This window comes from Wyeomyia smithii, chromosome 1, assembly GCF_029784165.1.
Source record: "Wyeomyia smithii strain HCP4-BCI-WySm-NY-G18 chromosome 1, ASM2978416v1, whole genome shotgun sequence".
Taxonomy (NCBI): Eukaryota; Metazoa; Arthropoda; class Insecta; order Diptera; family Culicidae; genus Wyeomyia; species Wyeomyia smithii.
Window position 1 is genome coordinate 80,957,801 of NC_073694.1, and position 21,599 is coordinate 80,979,399.

At 42.0% G+C, this 21,599-nt stretch overlaps 1 protein-coding gene and 1 long non-coding RNA gene across 2 annotated transcripts in view; both read left to right on the top strand.

Annotated features, from left to right (window-relative positions):
• The window catches only part of LOC129719194 (uncharacterized protein MAL13P1.304), a 76,699-nt gene that overhangs the window by 1,415 nt on the left and 53,685 nt on the right, over positions 1 to 21,599 (top strand). The window lies entirely within an intron of this gene.
• On the top strand, positions 10,684 to 11,143 carry LOC129719212 (uncharacterized). Its single transcript, XR_008727145.1, has 3 exons — positions 10,684 to 10,820; positions 10,917 to 10,957; positions 11,019 to 11,143. It is a non-coding gene; the product is annotated as an uncharacterized LOC129719212 (long non-coding RNA).

Sequence of the window (21,599 nt, forward strand, 5' to 3'; positions counted from 1 at the left end):
TTGTTATTCAAAGTCGGTTATCCTGATCGCAGCCTTTGCGCTGCCCCTGCCGTGGGGCGTTTACTAAATAAAGTAAAAATTGGACAACTACAACAGAATTTGATTGCATCCCGCACAGAATGTCCGCTTGTGTTGATGCCAGAAAATTATTCTCCTTCAATTACTTGTTTATTTGCCTTGAAAAGGCATTTTGCGGTTCAAAATCGGTTGCTGATCGCAACCTTTGAGCTGCCCTAACAGGGAGGCAATTAAGATACACGGACAACATGCACTGTGGAAGCTCTTTCACATTCAGTGAGTTAGACGGGCGCGACAGATTTAAATTGCTAGGATCCAACACAGAATGCTTGCTTACGTTGTCAAAAAATTAATAACTTTCAATGACTTGTTTATTTGCCTTGAAAAAGGCATTTTGATGTTCAAAATTGGATTTCCTGATGGCAATCTTCACGCTGCCACAACACGGGAGAATAATGGCAGTCTGGCGACAAACGCTGAGAAAAACCGCGCTGCTCCTGAGACGTGGTGACCAACCACAGGGCTAGTGCTGCTGCTAAGGAAGGGCGACTGCTGTTGTCGCTGTCTAGAACTATTATGAGCGGCTTCGGTTGAAACAGGCTCTTATATAGGCCAAATAGCATGTTATGAATTGCAAGGTATATGATTCTGTCGACCGTGCTTGGGAAGCAATCATATAACGACCAATCAGAGTTCGAATTTTTCGTTTTGACAAGGTTTGACTACTTTCAATAGTACAATAGTGCGAATAATAAAATTACAACTATCTTCTTTTGGGAAGAATCTTAGAAGATTTTCCAATCTATTGCTGCAAGAACGAAGGCAATCCATCGAATACTAACCGAGTTATTGGCATTTGAAATTGGACATATTTTTCACTTTTTTCGGTTTTAGATTTTCATTTCACATCCCTATGTAGCCGAACTTCCTGATAGAAGTATTCTACTTCAAAACAGCACTAATGCATCACAGTATCACACAGAATCACCGGTTTGATTTTCAACAAGCAAAAATTATAGACAGACACAACAAACCACAAGCACTCCCGTTTTTAAAAATTTGCCATATTGCCAACACAGAAAATAGCATAAACAAACGCACAGACACTGAGGGACTGAACACCATATACGCTGGTATTATACACTCGATAAAGAACATCAACCAAAACAAAACAGACAACCATGACAACCAATCCACTACCACCACAACTCAAAGCTGTACAATCTCTCAAACACACCCTTAGCAAGCCGTCAAGAATTAGTAGACTACAGAGGAAGACGCAAAACCAACAGCTTAAAATATTTATTACCCGATTAAAGTGAAATTGCCATAAAAGTGCTTGAAAAAAGTAAGTGCTAGAAAAAGCTCTAGAAGCTTATACAGTGTAGCACACAAAAGTAGGTACACATGCAGTAAGTACAGTTTATAGAGGAAAGTTACAAATCTGTTTTACAACAATACCTTTTACATATAGCCAAAGTGGGACGCCATTTGTAATACACACCAGACAACCGATGTTGGACACCAACACACTTAACAATAGAACGATTATCCTTTCTGTAAGTAAGCTAACACAGACATAAAACATAAACCAGTAACGAAAGAGGAAAACAACACACAATGTATATTTTCAGACTCCTTGAAAAAGGTGAAATAAAGTCACCGAAACTGTCGGAATAAGGAAAAAAACAAATCGTTTTTGCTAGTATACACGGACTGATTAAGCCGATAAACCCATCAAACTAACCGTTTCAGTCGTCATATAAACATATATATATATATATATATATATATATATATATATATATATATATATATATATATATATATATATATATATATATATATATATATATATATATATATATATATATATATATATATATATATATATATATATATATATATATATATATATATATATATATATATATATATATATATATATATATATATATATATATATATATATATATATCTATATATATATATATATATATATATATATATATATATATATATATATATATATCTATATATATATATATATATATATATATATATATATATATATATATATATATATATATATATATATATATTTTTTTTTTTTTTGTTTCAGGTGAAGGGGAAATTTGCATCCAAACCCCTGAGGTGACCAACCTCAGGGAGTGTGGGGTTGGTTTGAATCAGTGACCGGACCCACTAAAACCCCTTCAGTCTCCAGCCCATAATACTCCCCGGGACCACCGCTATGTATTGCTTCGGGGAGCGGCTTTTGTGCTCTGTGCACCCTCTTGGTTCTTTAGGTCTTTTTGCTAACTTAGCTAACTAACCTGGAGACTGGCCGTTAGCTAACACTGGCGCGTCGGTGGTCAACCTGTCGCCTGTTTTGCAATTCTAAAACTATTTGAGAGGCGGCTGTACAAACCGCCCTCCAAATGTTTGGGTCTTTACACATCCTCCGAACTAGGTTGTCCGGAGTGGTGTCTGGCCCGCTCACTACCATCATGTCGCTCCGCGCATGCACAAAACGAGGGCACACGAAGAAGACATGCTCAGCAGTCTCTTCCGCTTCCGCGCACTCGGGACACATGGGGGACCCCGCATGCCCGAATCTGTGTAGATACTGCCTAAAGCAACCATGGCCTGACAGAATCTGTGTCAGATGGAAGTTCACTTCTCCATGGCGCCTCCCGACCCATCCGGATACATCCGGTATAAGTCGATGCGTCCATCTACCCTTCACGGAATTGGACCACTCCTGCTGCCATCTGATCATCGAGAATAATCTTCTGGTACCTCGTATGCCCCTTGTGTCACGTTGATCGAAGCATTCTACGTCCTCCTTAATGGCTATGCTGATAGGCATCATGCCGGACAGGACGCAGATTGCGTCATATGACACAGTTCGATACGCGCTCGCAACCCTCAGGCACATGAGCCTGTAGGTACTTTCCAACTTACTCCGATGTTTACTAGTACCTAGTGCTTTGGACCACACTGGCCCGCCGTATCTCAGTATGGACGAAGTCACGCTAGCTAGAAGTTTCCGCTTGCTGCCGTACACTGCTGAGCTATTGGACATCATGCGAGATAATGCTGCAATAGCCATTGAAGCCCTCTTACAGGCATATTCGACATGGCTCCCGAAGGCGAGCTTGTCATCGATCATCACCCCCAGCAGCTTCAGGCAGCGCTTAGAGGCGATGGTGCAATTCCCGACACTGATCAACGCCTGTTGCTTCGACTTGCGGTTATTGACAACTGAAATCTCCGTCTTATGATGCGCCAGCTCCAGTTTTTTGGAGCGCATCCAGTCCTCGACGACGCTTATAGAGTGCGAAGCCGTCAACTCAACCTCCTCGATTGACTCGCCGTAGACCTCAAGTGTGATGTCGTCCGCAAACCCAACGATCACAACCCCTTGGGGGAGCTTTAGTTTCAGCACTTCATCGTACATGATATTCCACAGTACCGGGCCCAGGATGGAACCTTGTGGAACCCCTGCGGTAATTGGGACACAATTTTGACCCTCGTCTGTGCTGTAAACTAGCACACGATTCTGGAAATAATTTCCCAGAATCCTGTACAAAGACACCGGAATGTCTAGTTTCCGAAGCGAGTGGGCTATGGAATCCCAGCTAACACTATTGAACGCATTTTTCACGTCCAACGTGACGATTGCGCAATAGCGAATGCCCCATCTTTTACGCTGGAGTGCTACCTCTGCTGTTTTGGTGACGGACAGAATAGCATCCACCGTAGACTTGCCTTTTCGGAAGCCGAACTGGTTACTCGACAGACCGTTTGCACTTTCGGTGTACCTAACCAGTCTATTGAGAATAACCTTCTCGAGCACCTCACCCGCCGTATCGAGCAGACATATCGGTCTGTATGCCGACGGGTCACCAGGTGGTTTCCCTGTCTTCGGCAATAAGACCAGCTTCTGTCGCTTTCATCTCTCTGGGAATGTACAGTCATCCAGGCACTTCTGCATGACTTCCCGGAATAGTCTGGGGGCCTCTTTGATGGCCTTCTTCACAGCCAGATTCGGAATCCCATCCAATCCCGGTGCCTTGCTCACCTTCAGGGAGTTGGCGATCGCGATGAGTTCCTCATTCGTAACCGTTTCCGCCTCCTCTGCCTCGGCACGGCTAACGCCGTCACTCATATATTGGGTGTTCGGCAGGTTGGCCGACCATCTCTGGTCTGAGTTTGAGATACTGGAACGTCGGTGAAGTGACTCGCCAGCCGGAGGCCAAGGATTTGGCTCGTGGCGTGGAAAGAGTCCCTCTATGATCCGCTCAAGCATCGCTGGTGATTTTTCTGCGGGCGCCATCGCACCCTTAGTCTTGGCCATCACCATCCTATAGGCGTTACCCCACGGGTTAGTGTTGGCACTAGCGCACAGTCTTTCGAAGCACGCACGTTTACTAGCTTTTATTGCTCTCTCAAGCGCCGCTCTTGCGGAACTGAATGCCCCTCGACGATCTTCCCTTTCTTCGTCGGTTCGCGCACGTTGAATCCTTCTTCTCGCTTGAAGACACGCTCTGCGGAGGTCCGCTATCGCGTCGGTCCACCAGTAGACTGGTGGCCTTCCATGCCTAGGCTGGCGGTTCCTAGACATAGTGGCGTCGCACGCCCGCGAAAGTAATGCAACAAGTTGATCAGCGCTCAGGTTACGAGTTCTGCTCGCCTCGTGTTCTAGTCTAATTGCTTCCGCAAATACCTCTTCGTTGAAGTGCGATATCCTCCACCCGCGAGGAGCTGGAGTGTTAATTCTACTCGCCACATGCGGTCTCGTTTTACAGTCTACGCTATAACGGACCGCCAGATGGTCGCTATGAGTGTAGCCATCGTCTACCCTCCAGTTCGTGATCAATCCTGGACTACAGAATGTCACATCGATGATCGACTCCGCGCCGTTTCTACTGAAGGTGCTCTTCAAGCCGACGTTGGCCAGATCTATGTTGAGCTTCGCCAAAGCCTCCAACAAGATCCGGCCTCTCTGGTTTGTGCGTCGACTTCCCCACTCAGTTGCCCATGCGTTGAAGTCGCCCGCCACTACCAACGGTGATAGACCGATCAGCTCCCCGGTGGCTCGGTCGATCATCCTTGCGAACTGCTCGGTAGACCAACGAGGCGGAGCATAGCAGCTGCAGTAGTACACTCCGTTCACCTTGGCAACCGCGTATCCTTTCGTTTAAAGTTGACACTATCTCTTGAACCGGGAACCTGCTCGTCGTCCATATTGCCGCCATACCGGACCCGTCCGAAATCCAGTTACCGTTTCCGGAAGGAATTCGGTAGGGGTCCGAGATTATGGCGATGTCCGACAACGACTCAGTGACTGCTTGGTATAGCAGTTGCTGAGCCGCGAAGCAGTGGTTCAAATTTAGCTGTGTCACTCTCACGCCCGTGGCTTGCTAGTTGGCTTACCGGCCGTGCACCTCGGGCCTCCCATTATGTGCTTTGCGTCACGCTTCCCGGCGCACGCCAAGCACTTCGGGGGCTCTCCGCAGTCTTTGCTTTTGTGGCCTGCAGCACCGCACCGCCTGCATAGGGAGCTCCTGTCAGGCTCTTTGCAGCTAAAGGACTTGTGTCCTTGCTCGAAGCATCGAAAGCAGACCTCCGGCGGCTGGTAGATGCTGAGTGGGCACATTGACCAGCTCACTTTGAGCCTCGCTACCTTTAGCGCCTGGTTTGCGTCTACTGACGGAAGCCTGACAGTGGCGGTCTGGGTTCCTACTGGGCCTTTGCGCAGTCGTACAGCCTCTGGTGCCACAACCACTACGCACTGCTCCTTGAGGGCATCCACTACTTCGCATGCCTCGGTGACTTCGTCCAGGTATTTAAGTTGTAGGGTTACCTGCGACGTGAGTGCCCGAACCTGCACTCTATCTCCAAGCGCCTCTTGGGCCAATGCCCGATAGGCTGGGCCCTTGTTTCTGGCTTCCTTGCGGAGCTCAACGATCATTTCTCCCTTGCGGGATCGGCGGATGCTACGCACATCTGCCCCCAGATCTTTGAGCTTCGCATCGCCTCTCATTGCCTTAAGGACTTCCGAGTACTTTGACTCTTCTGTCTTAAGGATGAGTGCGTCGCCCTAATTTTTAACTTTCTTCGTCGCAGGATTTGTAACCGGGTGCGGTTCTTTGGCCACCACTTTTTGGTTCCTACTCCTTCCCGGAACCGTTACCCACGGGTTACCGGGAGCCTTCTGCTCCTTGGCTGCCACCGTGGGCGTTGCTTGCGCCACTCCTACACCGGTCTGAGGGCTGTTTGCGATTAAACGCTTCTTGGTGCCCCCGGGGGCCGTCTCTCCTGGGGACTGTCGCGTTCGTTTGGCAGCTGGTCCTGTCGCGCAAACCACCGCAAACGTGCTGGCGTCCGTTTGGACCGACTTCATCGCCAGCTCGGTCACCTTCGTCTCCCTTTCTCCGCAGCCGCAGCTTTCATTTCGAGCTCGGCATGCTCCTTTTTCGCAGCATCGACGGAGGACCGAAGCATGTAGAGGGCCTGCTTCAAGTACTTCGTTGTATTGCTGCGATAGCATCGAGCTGCTCAGACAGGGCCACTACCCTCGGTAGCGTGTCCCGCTGTCTTCCGACCGCCTTTAATAGCTGTGGACCAGCCACCGCGATGTCTTGCGTAGATCCGGTAGGCGTACTGCCTTTACCGTCTTCGCAGGCGACCTTCACTGCATCCGTCTCCACTTTTCTAGGCGGAGACCGCTGGATGCCACCTCGCGCAAATTGGTTTTCCAACCCATCTGCCCCCATCTCCAGAGTTTTGTTTTGCTGCATTTTTGTTTATTGGGCCCCCCTACCAGCCGCTATCCTTATCCATAATGGAGTAGTCGCCTAAATGGTCCCAAGGTAGTCTATGCCGGAGCAGTGAGGCCATGGCTAGGGGCGGCTGCCATAGCGCCTTATGGGCAACTATGACACCCCCGACCGGCGCAAGTCAGGAAAAGACATCTGATCATACTCCTGCCGGGTTCCCACCAGGCAATGGACTCGGAACGTACTGGAAGGCCTGCCAGGTTTTACGGGACGGAGACCCCTGCACCGGTTGTAATCTCGCCGTTTCAAGCCGTTATCACACGACATTACTAAGGGAGCTCGGCGCAGGTGCCAGCCCAAAATCATGGTACGAAAACGAAATCCGACTCTTATCCTATAGTGATGCGACCAGTTGCCGTAATTGGGAACATTACTGGCATCAGTCCCAATGGGCGGTATAGTGCATTTGGGTGGTGGGAGCGGCACTACTCGCTCCGTCGGAGCTGCTTCCGGCCAGTGTGGCTTTTGCGAGAATTCAGCGGCCCAGTGCCTGAATCTCGCCACGACCTAGGCTAGCTCCCGCTGATGGTCCGGGACTGCTTGCTAGCAGTGGGCACTTCCGTGGCCTTCGGTAATTACCGATTACCGACCCGTGGTGGCATACAGCCTTGCCATATATATAACGAACAAACTAATATATAGCCATATATAAGTGTTGTCAGATAAATTATATTTGTATTTGAAAACTAAATTTACATTTTAAACATTTTAAATTTGATGATTTCATCGTGTTCTTTGGAAAATTTCACATTAGAAACAATTATCATCCCGAGGCAATATGAGCCAATCTCGAGATATAACATATTTACGAAAAAAGTTGTAAACTTCGTAATTAATTTCTCTTACAATTTATAGACGTAAGACACCCAGAAAATAGTGATAGGTGAATTTTGAAAAAAAACAACCAAGGAATCAAGAAAAATATTATTTTTGACCGGAAGTGTTGCCAGATAGATTATTTTTGTATTTTGAAACTAAATTTGCATTTTTCGGCAAATGCAGCTAATTTTATTTTAAATTTGATGGTTTCATCGTATTTCTTGGAAAATCTTACGTAAGAAACACTTATAACCCCGTGGTAATATGAACCAATCTCGAGATATAGCATTTTTACGAAAATAGTTCTGAGTTTCGTAATTAATTTTTCGTAAAAATGTTATATCTCAAGATTGGCTCATATCACCACGGAGTGGTTAGTGCTTCTTACGTAAAATTTTCTGAGAAACACGATGAAACCATCAAATTTAAAATAAAATTAGCTGCATTGGTCAAAAAATGCAAATTTATTTTAAAATACAAAAATAATCGAACTGTCAACACTTCCAATCAAAACAATATTTTTTCTCGAAACAATATTAAAACTCGAAATTTCGCGAAATTTGAGGAAAAATTCTTTGAATTTAGTTGAATTCCACTAGATAGTTCGCGAAATTAAACGTCCAATTTCGACGCTCACGGAATACATATCACCATATTTCGAACCAATTTCCCAATGCAAATTATTACTATATTTTCTGCGTCGCTGCGACCGGGCCCATATGAATGCGTAGATAGAAGGTGACAAACTAAACCTTCTCTTTCGCTTTTTGAAAGTCTCATTCATTGTTTTATTGCTCACAACGCTAGTGTCAACATCGCAGCTGCTACGAAAAATAAGAAACCGATGCAAGCAAGTGTTTTTATACAGGAATTACTTTGATTCAAGTTTTGTTATCCGTCATTTTTTACCTTTATATTTTTTATTATTTTATTTTTTCACTAATAAAAGTCAGACTTGAAGGAAGAAACTCTCAACCGGTAATTTTTGTTCTTGAAGATATGACCGGCTGTCCCGAGCCCTCCAAGAAACATTGCTTTTTTTAGTACACCCAACACAAACGGGAAAGATTTTATTACTCTAGAACAACATTTTGTTACCTTTTGTGACTTGTGACCGCGCATTAGCCATAAAAGTAATAACCAAAAAGTAACAAAATATATAACGGCTACACGCTTGTATGTGTTTTTGCATGAGAACATACAACCAAAAATCGCGATACATGTGTATCGAGACTTCACTTTGCTGCATTTGTATTGATGCAACGATCAGGTTTATTTCTGTCCCCTTTATTCACACATAATCAGAATCTCATCCGTCAACCTCAAATGTCTGATTAGAAACACCACTGTTTCGTTCCCCAGTGTTTACTTAAAATGGAAAAAATGTAATACCGTGTGACCAAAGTTGCCGGAGTTGCGAATGTTGTTCTGCAGATCCAAATGAGTTTCCATGAAGCAAAAAGTGTATGTTTCATAGATTGCAAGAAAACAAATGTTTGTATTTTTTCTAACGCAGTTTACAGATTGGGGTGTGATTTCAAGACGCATTTCAAGTTTTTGAAATCATCAACGTTTGCATACTGTATGACGGGGAAATATGCTGTTTGGCAGCTCTTGTCTTATTTTTTCTCTAGTCCGTATGCGTACAACGAACAAACTAATACACGCACACCGGATGAATGGGAGATAAAAGAAACTAGTAACATGTGCAACATATGTGACGGTAGGTGTTGTTTTTTCACTGGAGATGAAAAGGGAGCATTTTTCGACAGGGAAAATTTTGCATACGGTAGAAACGACCATTATTAGATAGTCGTACTACCGTAGCACTTGCAAAATATATGACAGTATGTGTTGTTACTTGACTGGAGAAGCACTTTATTGTTTTTCAAGTAACAGATTTGTTACCTAAAGGGCAATTTTGCGTTATGGCTTTTAAAGTAATAAGGAAAATTTTGGCGGAATCCGTTCTAGTTTCTTTCTTAATAAATAAAAACTACTGGAAGATGTTGAAATTCTGATTTTAAGAAATTATAAATATAAACTAGTATTTTCAATTATTTAAAAGTCCTGTAAGTTTTACGTATATTTTACGTACATAAAAATATGGTAACTCAAGTTTTTTTCAGGGTTAAGGCAATGAACACTTATGATTTTTGATTTTCTCCTAGAAGGGCGAATTTCTTTCAAAACCAAAGCTCTTAAGCTCTGCCTTAGGAGCCAAATGTCTTTTGCCAATCGACTAATTGAGCATTATCTGTATTGTGTGAAAAGTGTGTGCAACTAGGCTCTCCAGTGTCACTCTTTCTTTTGAGAAATTTCAACAAAATCAGTGTCGAACAAGCGGTCATGTTACCACATAGGTGACTATTGAATTTTATAATCATCAATGCAGTTATTAACTCTAGGTAGTGTTCGACATTTTCTCGACTTCTAATACCTCCAGTAGACAAACCTCGGAAAAAGAGTATAAATGGTCGGTGTTAAGATAAAGTGGACTAAGTAGCAAAATTTGAAAAAATGCATTTATGAAAGTATTATTTAAGATTTTCTTAAGCAGCATTACACATCAATTAGAATTGATTTATCCGAGAAACAGCAGAAATAACGGCATTATTTTTTCTGAATGAATAAAGTAAGCGTTTATAGTGAGCAGTTGGAATGAACCAAGTCTTCACGTTCATCGTGACTACAAACCGGCCACCTATTGGTGAAAGCGTGCGAATGGAAGGAGATTTTTTGGATTGCTTTGTATCAGAGGACTCTTCTTGTCACACCTTATCGAAATCTGAAGAGTTCCACACACCACATGGTATTTAAATGTGTTTTGACGTGGGACTACGTCTTTGTTTACTATACTGGGATGCATTCTGTAAAATTGGAAATGAAACTGGCCAATGTTGCGTCAGATTCCAAACGTTAATAACAGCATAACCACATGATGGATAACAATAACCATTATGTTGTTGGATAGATTTTTTTTTAAAGGTTTAAAATTAGTTTATTTGACACGGCACGATACATTTTCTGTTTTACTGAGCCAAGTACAATTCGTATTAATTCTACGTTAGCAGGGAAAAGAGGGAGGCCTTTTATTTATTCTCGCGGCCGACTACGAGCTAGTGGGGATTTAAGGTGAGAGGAGGAAAATACAATTCTTGCTTAAAACTAATTAAGATATACGATCTATTTGTGTTTCTACTGGTGTTCTTTTTTGTTTTTTAAACATAGATTTAGGCTCTTCGTGTTCGTGTCTCCAGCGTCGTATACGGGTATTCTGACAAATAGACAAAAGAATATTAAATTTTAATGTCAGTCTTTTTCAAATAACAGTACAGTTGTGTCATGTACTGGAGATCACCGCTTCCCAGAATGTCTCTAACGGGTACGTTCGGTTGTTTTCCTCGGGCCCGGAGGGAATCTATAAGCTCGGACCTAACATCACAGAATTCGCCACACGACCAAACAACATGCTCGATGTCATGGTAGCCATCGCCACAAACGCAGTGATTACTGTCTACAAGCCCTATACGAAAGAGATGCGTGTTTAACGTGTAGTGATTGGACATAAGTCTGGACATCACGCGAATGAAGTCCCGACCTACATCCAACCCCTTGAACCATGCTTTCGTCGATACCTTAGGAAAAATGGAATGTAGCCACCGTCCCAGTTCATCTGAGTTCCATGATGATTGCCAACTGTTGAGTGTTCTCTGACGCAAAATGCTATGATATTCATCATAAGCAATTGGTCTTTCATAAATATCGCCATCAATAGCACCCACCTTAGCTAAAGAGTCAGCCTTTTCATTACCCGGAATCGAGCAATGAGAAGGGACCCACGCTAAGGTAACCCGGTAATTTTTATCTGTTAAAGCATTTTAAAACCGCCGTATTTTCCCCAGGAAATACGGGGTGTGCTTCACAGGCTTCATCGATCGCAGAGCCTCAATGGCACTGAGACTATCTGTGAAGATGAAGTAGTGGTCTATGGGTAGGGTTTCGATGATTCCAAGAGAGTACTGAATAGCAGCAAGTTCTGCGACGTACACGGAAGCAGGAGCATCGAGTTTGTAGGAGGCGGTAAAATTTTCGTGGAAAACACCGAAGCCAGTGGACTCATCTAGATTAGATCCGTCAGTGTAAAACCTTTTATCATAACTAACATGTTTAAACTTATTGGAAAAAATCTTAGGGATCTCTTGGGGTCGCAATTGATCCGGGATACCAAAAATGTCTTGTTTCATGGTGGTGTCGAAGAATATAGCATTATTAGAAGTATATAAAAGTGTGACATTGGAGGAATCGTATGAAGAAGGATTAATATCTTGAGCCATATAGTCAAAATATAAAGTCATAAATCTGGATTGAGATTGAAGGTCGACCAACCTCTCGAAATTTTCAATTACTAATGGGTTCATAACTGTGCATCGAATTAGCAACCGGTAAGAGAGATTCCAAAAACGATGTTTCAACGGAAGAATACCCGCTAACACTTCAAGACTCATCGTATGGGTCGACTGCATGCAACCCAAGGCAATACGCAAACAACGATATTGTATTCTTTCTAGTTTCAAAATATGCGTGTTCGCAGCGGAGCGAAAGCAGAAACAACCGTACTCAAGAACTGACAGTATTGTTGTTTGGTATAACCTCAGAAGGTCTCCTGGGTGAGCTCCCCACCAGGTTCCGGTAATCGTACGAAGAAAATTAATCCTCTGTTGGCATTTTCGTGTCAGATACCTAATATGACAAGCCCAGGTGCATTTTGAGTCGAACCAGACCCCGAGATATTTAGCGACTAAAACCTGAGAGATCGTTTTACCCGTTAGTAGATGCTGCAGCTGAGCTGGGTTATGCTTCCTAGAAAAAACGACCAACTCAGTTTTCTCCGGAGAGAATTCGATACCCAGCTTAAGAGCCCATTCAGACAAATTGTCTAAGGTATCTTGCAATGGTCCTTGCAGATCGCTAGCCTCGCTACCAGTAATGGATACAACGCTATCGTCTGCAAGTTGCCTTAGCGTGCATGAATTTGCAAGACATTCATCGATGTCATTGACGTAAAAATTATATAAGAGAGGACTTAAACATGAGCCCTGGGGAAGGCCCATGTAACTAATTCGGGAAGTTGTCGAATCGCCATGTGAGAAATACATATGCTTTTCTGACAACAAGTTGAGCAAAAAGTTATTCAAATTTGGTGAAAGTCCCTGCGAATGAAGTTTCGCGCTTAAAACTTCTACAGAGACAGAGTCAAAAGCCCCCTTAATATCCAAGAACGCAGAAGCCATTTGCTCTTTCCAAGCAAATGCGACTTGAATTTCAGTAGAAAGCAACGCTAGGCAATCGTTCGTCCCTTTGCCCCGGCGAAAGCCAAATTGAGTATCTGAAAGTAAACCGTTTGTTTCGACCCATTTGTCTAACCGTAAGAGGATCATTTTCTCCATTAATTTCCGGAGGCAAGAGAGCATCGCAATCGGCCTATATGAATTGTGATCAGAGGCAGGTTTCCCGGGTTTCCCAATAGCAATGACTTTTACCTTCCTCCAGTCATGCGGAACAATATTTAGCTCAAGAAACTTGTTGAACAAATTCAACAAGCGTCTTCTTGCAGAGTCGGGTAGATTCTTCAACAGGTTGAATTTTATTCTATCTAACCCTGGAGCCTTATTGTTGCACGACAGGAGAGCTATTGAAAATTCCAACATCGAAAATGGAGGCTCTTCCGTAGTTACTATAAACGCGTCGCGAAAGGTTTTCTGTTCCGGTACAGAGTCCGGACAGACCTTTTTGGCAAAATCGAGTATCCAGCGATCTGAATACTCCTCATTCTCATTCGAAACGTCACGGTTCCGCATGCGCCTGGCGGTATCCCAAAGAGTGCTCATCGCTGTTTCCCTCGACAACGCGTTTACGAACCGCCGCCAGTACCCGCGTTTTTTCGCCTTTACTAAGCTCTTCATCTGCCTGCCCAGTGCCTCGTACTTTCGAAGCAGGTTGACAGTGCCGTACTCCCGGTAGTCCTTATACGCCGCGGACCTTCGCACGTACAGCTCAGAGCACTCTTTGTCCCACCATTTGTTGGGAGGGCGCTGTCTAATCGTTACCCCGGGTATCGGTTTCGTCTGAGCTTGAGTCGCGGCGTCGATTATCAAGCCAGCTAAGAACGCGTATTCTTCCTCCGGAGGAAGTTCCTCGTGAGTCTCGATAGATTCCGCTATAATAGACTCACAAAGCTTCCAATCAATATTACGTGTAAGGTCGTAGGAAATATTGATTGGGTTCGGAGGAGTTGAACCATTAGCAATTGATATAACGATTGGAAGATGATCACTACCGTGGGGATCGTTGATTACTTTCCACTGGCAATCTAACGCTAGTGATGTCGAGCAGAGGGATAGGTCAAGCACGCTTTCACGCGCTGGAGGATTAGGTACACGTGTCGCTTCCCCAGTATTCAAAAGTGTCATATTGAAGTCGTCGATCAAGTTACAAATTAAAGAAGATCGGTTGTCGTCGTACAGCGACCCCCATAGCGAACAGTGAGAGTTAAAATCTCCCAAAATCATAAAAGGTGCGGGAAGCAATTCTGCTATATCAAGGAGTTGCTTCTGTTCAATCCGCGCGGATGGGGGAATATGTAACGAAACAAGGCAAAGGTCTTTTCCATTCAAATTCGTTTGAATGGCAACAACTTCAATATTCGAGATCGAGGGGAGGTCGATTCTGAAAAAAGAATAGCACTTTTTGATCCCTAAAAGTAACCCTCCACCGTGTGAGTCTCGATCTCGACGAATAATGTTAAAATCGTGGAAATTGAGTTGATCGTTCGAATTGAGAAAGGTTTCACAGAGCGCGAATGCGTCACAATTGTATGTGTTTATCAAATGAGAAAATAAATCGAATTTGGGGATGATACTTCTGCAATTCCACTGTAATACAGTGAAAAAATTCCTAACCTCTTTCGCCGTATTAGTCATCAAAAGATATAATAGCTGAAATGAGGGGCCAAGTTGCTGCTAGTTGCTTCAAAAAGGTTTTCACTGTAGGAAAAAGGGCAAGAAGAATATTTTGTAGGGGATCTGGTATGTTGAATGTTTAAAATATCCAGTCCACAATATCAGAAAATTTTATGAACCCTGTTTCTTTTTTATCTTCTGATCGAGAAATGGGTGCACGAGGGGTTTTTGGTGTCCCAGGAAGCGGTGGGTACTCCTGGTTTGATTTGAAATTAAAACCGGGGGGTACTTGCTTCGGTTTTTCTTCACCGCTTCCTTTTTGTGTTGTCTTATTGGTCATTCCGCTAGGGGTTATCTTACGACCTTTGCGAGAAAGATTAGGAGAGTTGAGCATTCTCCTCTTCCTAGATCCCTCTGGCAAGGCATAGGAACACCCTTCGACGGGATCGTCAGATGTACCCTCATCAGTTGGCAAGAAGGAAAAGATGTTTCCTGTCGAGGGTGGCTCAGCACTCTTCAGCATTTCTGCAAAAGAGCGCTTTGATCGTTCCTTAAGGGAACGCTTGATTTTTTCCTCGCGCTGTTTGTACGCGGGACATGCCGGAAGGTCATGCCGAGTTCCCTCGCAATAAAGACACTTTTCAGTATCCCCACTGCAAGCGTTCTCAGCATGATTGCCTCCGCACTTGCTACAGCGTGCCTTGTTGCAGCAGTAGGTGGCTGTGTGACCTAACTGCTTACAGTTTTGGCAATGCATGACCCGCGGTACGAACAGGCGTACAGGTAGACGAACCCTGTCCAAGCGGACGTAGTTCGGCAGCGCGGATCCGGCGAATGTTACTCGGAAGGAATCCGAAGGGAGGAATTGCTTCTTCCCTTCTTCGATGGATACTGAATGCAATTGCTTGCAATCCAGTATCTTTACACTTTGCATCAAGGGGTTTTTTAAACAGCCAACTCCATGACGCAAAATGTCATCGACAGTGAGATTCCCCTCGGTAACCACACCGTCGATTTCTACATCCTTGGCAGGGATGTACACGCGATACTCTCTTGTGAAGAGCTCGTAGCCAGCAATTTCGTTTGCTTGCTTCAAGCTACTCACGACAACTCGCAGTTTGTTCGGCCTCACCTTCGTAATCTCGGTTACGGCCGAAAAATGTTTTGCCAGGTCTTTGCCAATTTGAATAATATTCAATGGCTTCTTTATGGGCCGGAAAAAAACAACGTAGGGACCGCCAGCGGCATCTGGGTAAGCTTTTACCCGTACTTCCGGTACTCTTGGTACAGGACTTGGCAAAGGGGAGGGCACAGGGGAAGGTAGGGGTGAGCTGATGGGAGAAATTTCAATTTCTTCCCCGTTTGTTTCCACCTCCAGGAAAAGTTGCACCTGCATGTCGTCCATTTTGCGGGAGCGTTACGCTCTACCGCACAAAAAAGATAAATATTCGAATATGGGGGGGGGTTCAAGTAGTTGATATTAAATTTTAAAAACAATTTTTCAATCTACAATGGATCAAATAAAAAAAAGACAGTAATACTAATACTAATAACAATAGTAATAATAATAATAATAATAATAATAATAATAATAATAATAATTGTAGTAATAATAATAATAATAACAATAATAATAATATCAATAATAATATTAATAATAATATTATAACATAGTAATAATATTGATAATTATAGTAAAAATTCTAAATGTAATACTTCACCGAACGTCTAAGCCACGACCTCACGGCTGATAGTTGGATTAATCGAGTGTCTCCGCAGAACAAACAATGACGATCCAGCTTCGTGTTGTGACACAGTGGCCGTATCTTACACGCGACCTTGTAGATGCCACTTGTAGTTGACTTCCACTCGCTCGATCGTATGGTGGTCCGTGCTGCTAGCGGGGTAGCAGCGGTGCGGGAGAATTATTCTTGCTGATATATCAGCTGCGTATCGAATCACTGGCGGGGTAGCCTGCCCCTACCAGTGTGCAGATGTTTCTGCCGATATACAACAGGCTATTGGCTATTGTTAGGTTTTAGTAAAGCGGGCAATGTATGTAGTTTTACAAGTATGCGCAAAATAAACGATTTGCGATTTGAACTTGGAAAAAAATTCTTATCAAGACGGGGCTCGAACCCGCAACTTCCGGTGTTTTGAATAATGAAAACTACTGGGAAGATAATTTTCCTAAAAATGGTATCTTATCACCCTCTACTACTGCGTCTCCTTCATTGGCCAAAACACCACGCCAAAAATATCGGAGATTGTGGGTCCGTGTCTCGTCTGGATGAACACATTCTGTTCTCGTTCATTTTTCGCATACTTGTATAATTACATACATTGTCCGCTTTGGGAAAAGTTGTAATTGCCAAAATTTTTAGCATTGTTTTAAAGTCAGCATAGATTGGTTTCAATACTGCCAGATATTTTATCAAAAATATTTTAAATCTGTTATCAAAGAAGCATACTTTATTTATGAATGAACAAAATGAACATGGTCCGCTCTGATTGAACACATAACTCAGAAATGTTCATTTTGTTTATGAACGACACAAAATTTTACAATTTCAAAAGTAAATTCAGATTATTTATAGTAGTGACTAGCTGACCCGGCCAACTTCGTCCCGCCTATTTTGGTGTTTAATTCAATAATTTCAATCATTTCGAATCCATTGATTCCTTGCGATTTGTTTATATCGTTTGAAATGATTGGTTTTATCGGAATGACAACATCCTCAATTTCTGGCTTTTGACAACATCCTCAATTTCTGGCTTTTGTGTCTATTCCGGAAATATATTGGGTGCATTTCAGTTATTTCCGTTGTTTTCTAGAAACTGAAAGTGGTCATCTTCGAATTCAAAATGGTGTCCAGGGTCAATGCTTGGCTTCTTTACATCATTTCGATTGCGGACATATCCATATGTAGTAGTATTCGGTTATTTTCGGCTGTTTCCCAGAAGTTGCCATTTAACAATTCAAACTGGTGTCTGAGGTCAATTTTTAGCTCCTTGCATCATTCTGGATCTGGTGATACTAATATTGGGTGGTATTTGGTCACTTCAGACTATTTTTCAAAAACCGTAAGACGCCATCTTGGATTTTAAAATGGCCCCTGAGCGTCATTCTGGTTTGAGAAACACCCATATTGGGTGTTATTTGGTCATTTTCGGCTGTTTTTCAGAAACCGGATGTGACCATCTTCGAATTCAAAATAGTGTCTGTGGTCGATTCTAGCTCCTGTGTATCATTCTAGTTCCGAAGATACTCATATTGTATGAAAATCGGCCATTTTTGGCCGTTTTTTTAGAAACCGGAAGTTGCCTTTTTTTTCCTGTTGGGTACATTTTCCACTGCAACAAGTAATTTGATCTATTGTGGCGGGCCCGTTTGATGTAAGCCTCATCAGAGTGTCCTACCACTATTTGATTGGGTGGTTTCCACTTGCTGATTATAGGCATCGTCCCATAAAGAATTATTGAACGAATAAAGTTCACTGCCTTATTTGGAGAAGTCATCCAAACATCTAATGGTTGTAATATGTTTTAATCAAAAAATTGCTTCCTCTTTTGTAAGTGTGCTTCGCAGTCACATAGTAAATGTTCCGAGGTTTCTCTATCTTGGTTACAGAAGCGGCAGGCTTCATCTTGCAACTTACCTATCTGCTTTAAGTAATATTTGCTTGAGCAGTGACCCGTCACAAGGCCACTGAAGGTACAAAGATCTTTTTTTGGAGATATTAAGTAGTTTTTGAGTTACTGTTTTGTTGGGTGATATAAATCTCTTCGATTGTCGAGCTGTCTCATTGTTTTTGCAGATGTTATCTATTGTTGATTTTTCCCACTTTTGAGTTCTATTTTGAGGGCACATTCTGAAATCCCACAAAATGGTTCTGGTCCTAAAAATGGTTGCGTTGATCCATTTCTCGCCAACAGATCAGCTCTTTCATTCCCTTCAATACCACAATGTCCAGGTACCCACAATAGGTTCACTTTACTATTTCTAGCTGCCTGTTGTAGTAATTGAATACAATTCCAAACCAATTTTGAAGTACAGGAAGCGGATTTCAGTGCTTTTAGAGTAGCTTGACTATCCGAAAAAATACAGATATTTGCATGTCTATAGTTGCGTCGTAAACACACTATAGCGCCTTCAATTATTGCTTGTATTTCTGCTTGAAACACAGTTGGCCATTCCCCCGTCGGTATAGATATGTTGACTCCGGGACCTGTTACCCCAGCCCAAACTCTATTGTTCAGCCTGGAACCATCCGTGCAGAAAACTATTGAGCCTGATTGAATACTAGGCCCTCCTGAAGTTGCCATCTTACAATTCATAATGGTGTCTGAGGTCAATTTTTAGCTCCTTGCCTCATTCTGGTTCCGGAGATACTCATATTGGGTGGTATTTGGTCACTTTAGACTGTTTTCCGGACACCGGAAGTCGCCATATTACAATTAAAAATGTTGTCTGAGATCGATTTGTGGCTTCAGTGAATCATAACAATTCCGGAAATACCCATATTGGGTGGTATTTGGTCATTTTCAGCTGTTTTTCAGAAACCGGAAGTCACCATCTTGGATTTCAAAATGGCATTAGGAAACAATTTCTGGCCTCTGAACGTCAATCTGGTTAAAGAAACAATCATATTGGGTGGTATTTTGTCATTTTAGGCTGTTTTCCAGACACCGGAAGTCGCCATCGTGGATTTCAAAATGGCATTAGGAAACAATTTCTGGGCTCTGAGCGTCAATCTGGTTGAAGAACACTCATATTGGGTGGTATTTTGTCATATTTGGCTGTTTTCCAGACACCGGAAGTCGCCATATTTCAATTCAAAATGTTGTCTGAGGTCGATTTGTGGCTTCAGTGCATCATAGCAATCCAGGAAATACCCATATTGGGTGGTATTTGGTCATTTGCCGCTGTTTTTCATAAACCGGAAGTCGCATCTTGGATTTCAAAATGGCATTAGGAGACAGTTTTTGGCCTCTGAGCGTCATTCTGGTTGAAGAAACACTCATATTGGGTGATCTTTGGTCATTTTCTGCTGTTTTCCGGACACCGGAAGTCGCCATCTTACAATTAAAAATGTTGTCTGAGGTCGATTTGTGGCTTCAGTGCATCAAAACAATTCCGGAAATACACATATTGGGTCATTTGCCGCTGTTTTTCAGTAACCGGAAGTTGGCATCTTGGATTTCAAAATGGCATTATGAGACAGTTTTTGGCCTATGAGCGTCATTATGGTTAAAGAAACCCTCATATTGGGTGGTATTTGTTCATTTTTGGCTGTTTTCCGGACACCGGAAGTCGCCATCTTACAATTCAAAATGTTGTCTGAGGTCGATAGGTTGATTTGTGGCTCCAGTGCATCATAACAATTCCGGAAATACCCATATTGGGTGGTATGTGGTCATTTGCCGCTGTTTTTTAGAAACCGGAAGAAAACATCTTGGATTTCGTAATGGTATTTGGAGACATGCCAGAAGAAGGAAGGGTGTCGAAACATTAATGACATGTTTGTTACACCTAAAAACATTCACTTACCAAATTTGGTTATATTTGCTTGATTGGTTCTCGAGCTGTGCGGAATTTGAGTTTCATTTGTATGGGACCCCTCCTTTATAGAAGAAGGAGGGGTGTCGAACCATTATGGATATTTTTGTTACCCCTAAAAACATTCACCTGCCAAATTTGGTTCTATTTACTTGGTTAGTTCTCGAGATGTGCAGAAATTTGTGTTCCATTTGTATGGAACCCCTCCCTCATAGAAGAGGGAGTCGAACCATTATGGACATATATGTTACCTCTAAAAACATTCACATACAAAATTTGGTTGTATTTGGTAGATTGGTTCTCGAGCTGTGCGAAATTCGTGTTTCATTTGTATGGAACCCCTCCCTTTCAGAAGAGGGAGGAGTGTCGAGCCAATATGGACATATTTGTTACTCCTAAAAACATCCACATACCAAATTTGGTTCCATTTGCTTGGTTAGTTTTTGAGATGTGCAGAAAAAACCCCTCCCTTCCAGAAGAGGGAGGGGTCTCAAACCATCATAGGAACCTTTCTCGGCCCCTAAAACCTCTACGTACAAATTTTCACGTCGATCGGTTCGGTAGTTTCCGAGCCTATATGAATCAGACAGATAGACCGGACTGCATTTTCACAGGTATAGATTCTGATTTTGCACTTGATGATTTTATTAAGGACAAGGATAACCTAGAAAGGTTAAAACCAGGATAATTTCACATAAATTTATTAAGTAAAAACAACTATTCGTTTGTTGCATCACAACATTCCATTCTAACCATTGATTTGTCGAAACAAATACAATTTTTTATTTGTTTTAACAATTTGTATTTATATTGATTTATATTATATTGAACTGATTTTGCACTTGATGATTTTATTAAGGACAAGGATAACCTAGAAAGGTTAAAACCATGATAATTGCACATAAATTTATTAAGTAAAAACAACTATTCGTTTGTTGCATCACAACATTCCTTTCTAATCATTGATTTGTCGAAACAAATACAATTTTTTATTTGTTTTAACAATTTGTATTTATATTGATTTATATTATATTGAACTTACAACACTGGTTTTTTTTTTTCAATTGACACACTACATGAGTTGAAAAGTAACTTTATCTTATATAAAAAAATTGCGTGAAAATATTTGCGAACAGAAGAGTGAATGTATATATATATATATATATATATATATATATATATATATATATATATATATATATATATATATATATATATATATATATATATATATATATATATATATATATATATATATATATATATATATATATATATATATATATATATATATATATATATATATATATATATATATATATATATATATATATATATATATATATATATATATATATATATATATATATATATATATATATATATATATAT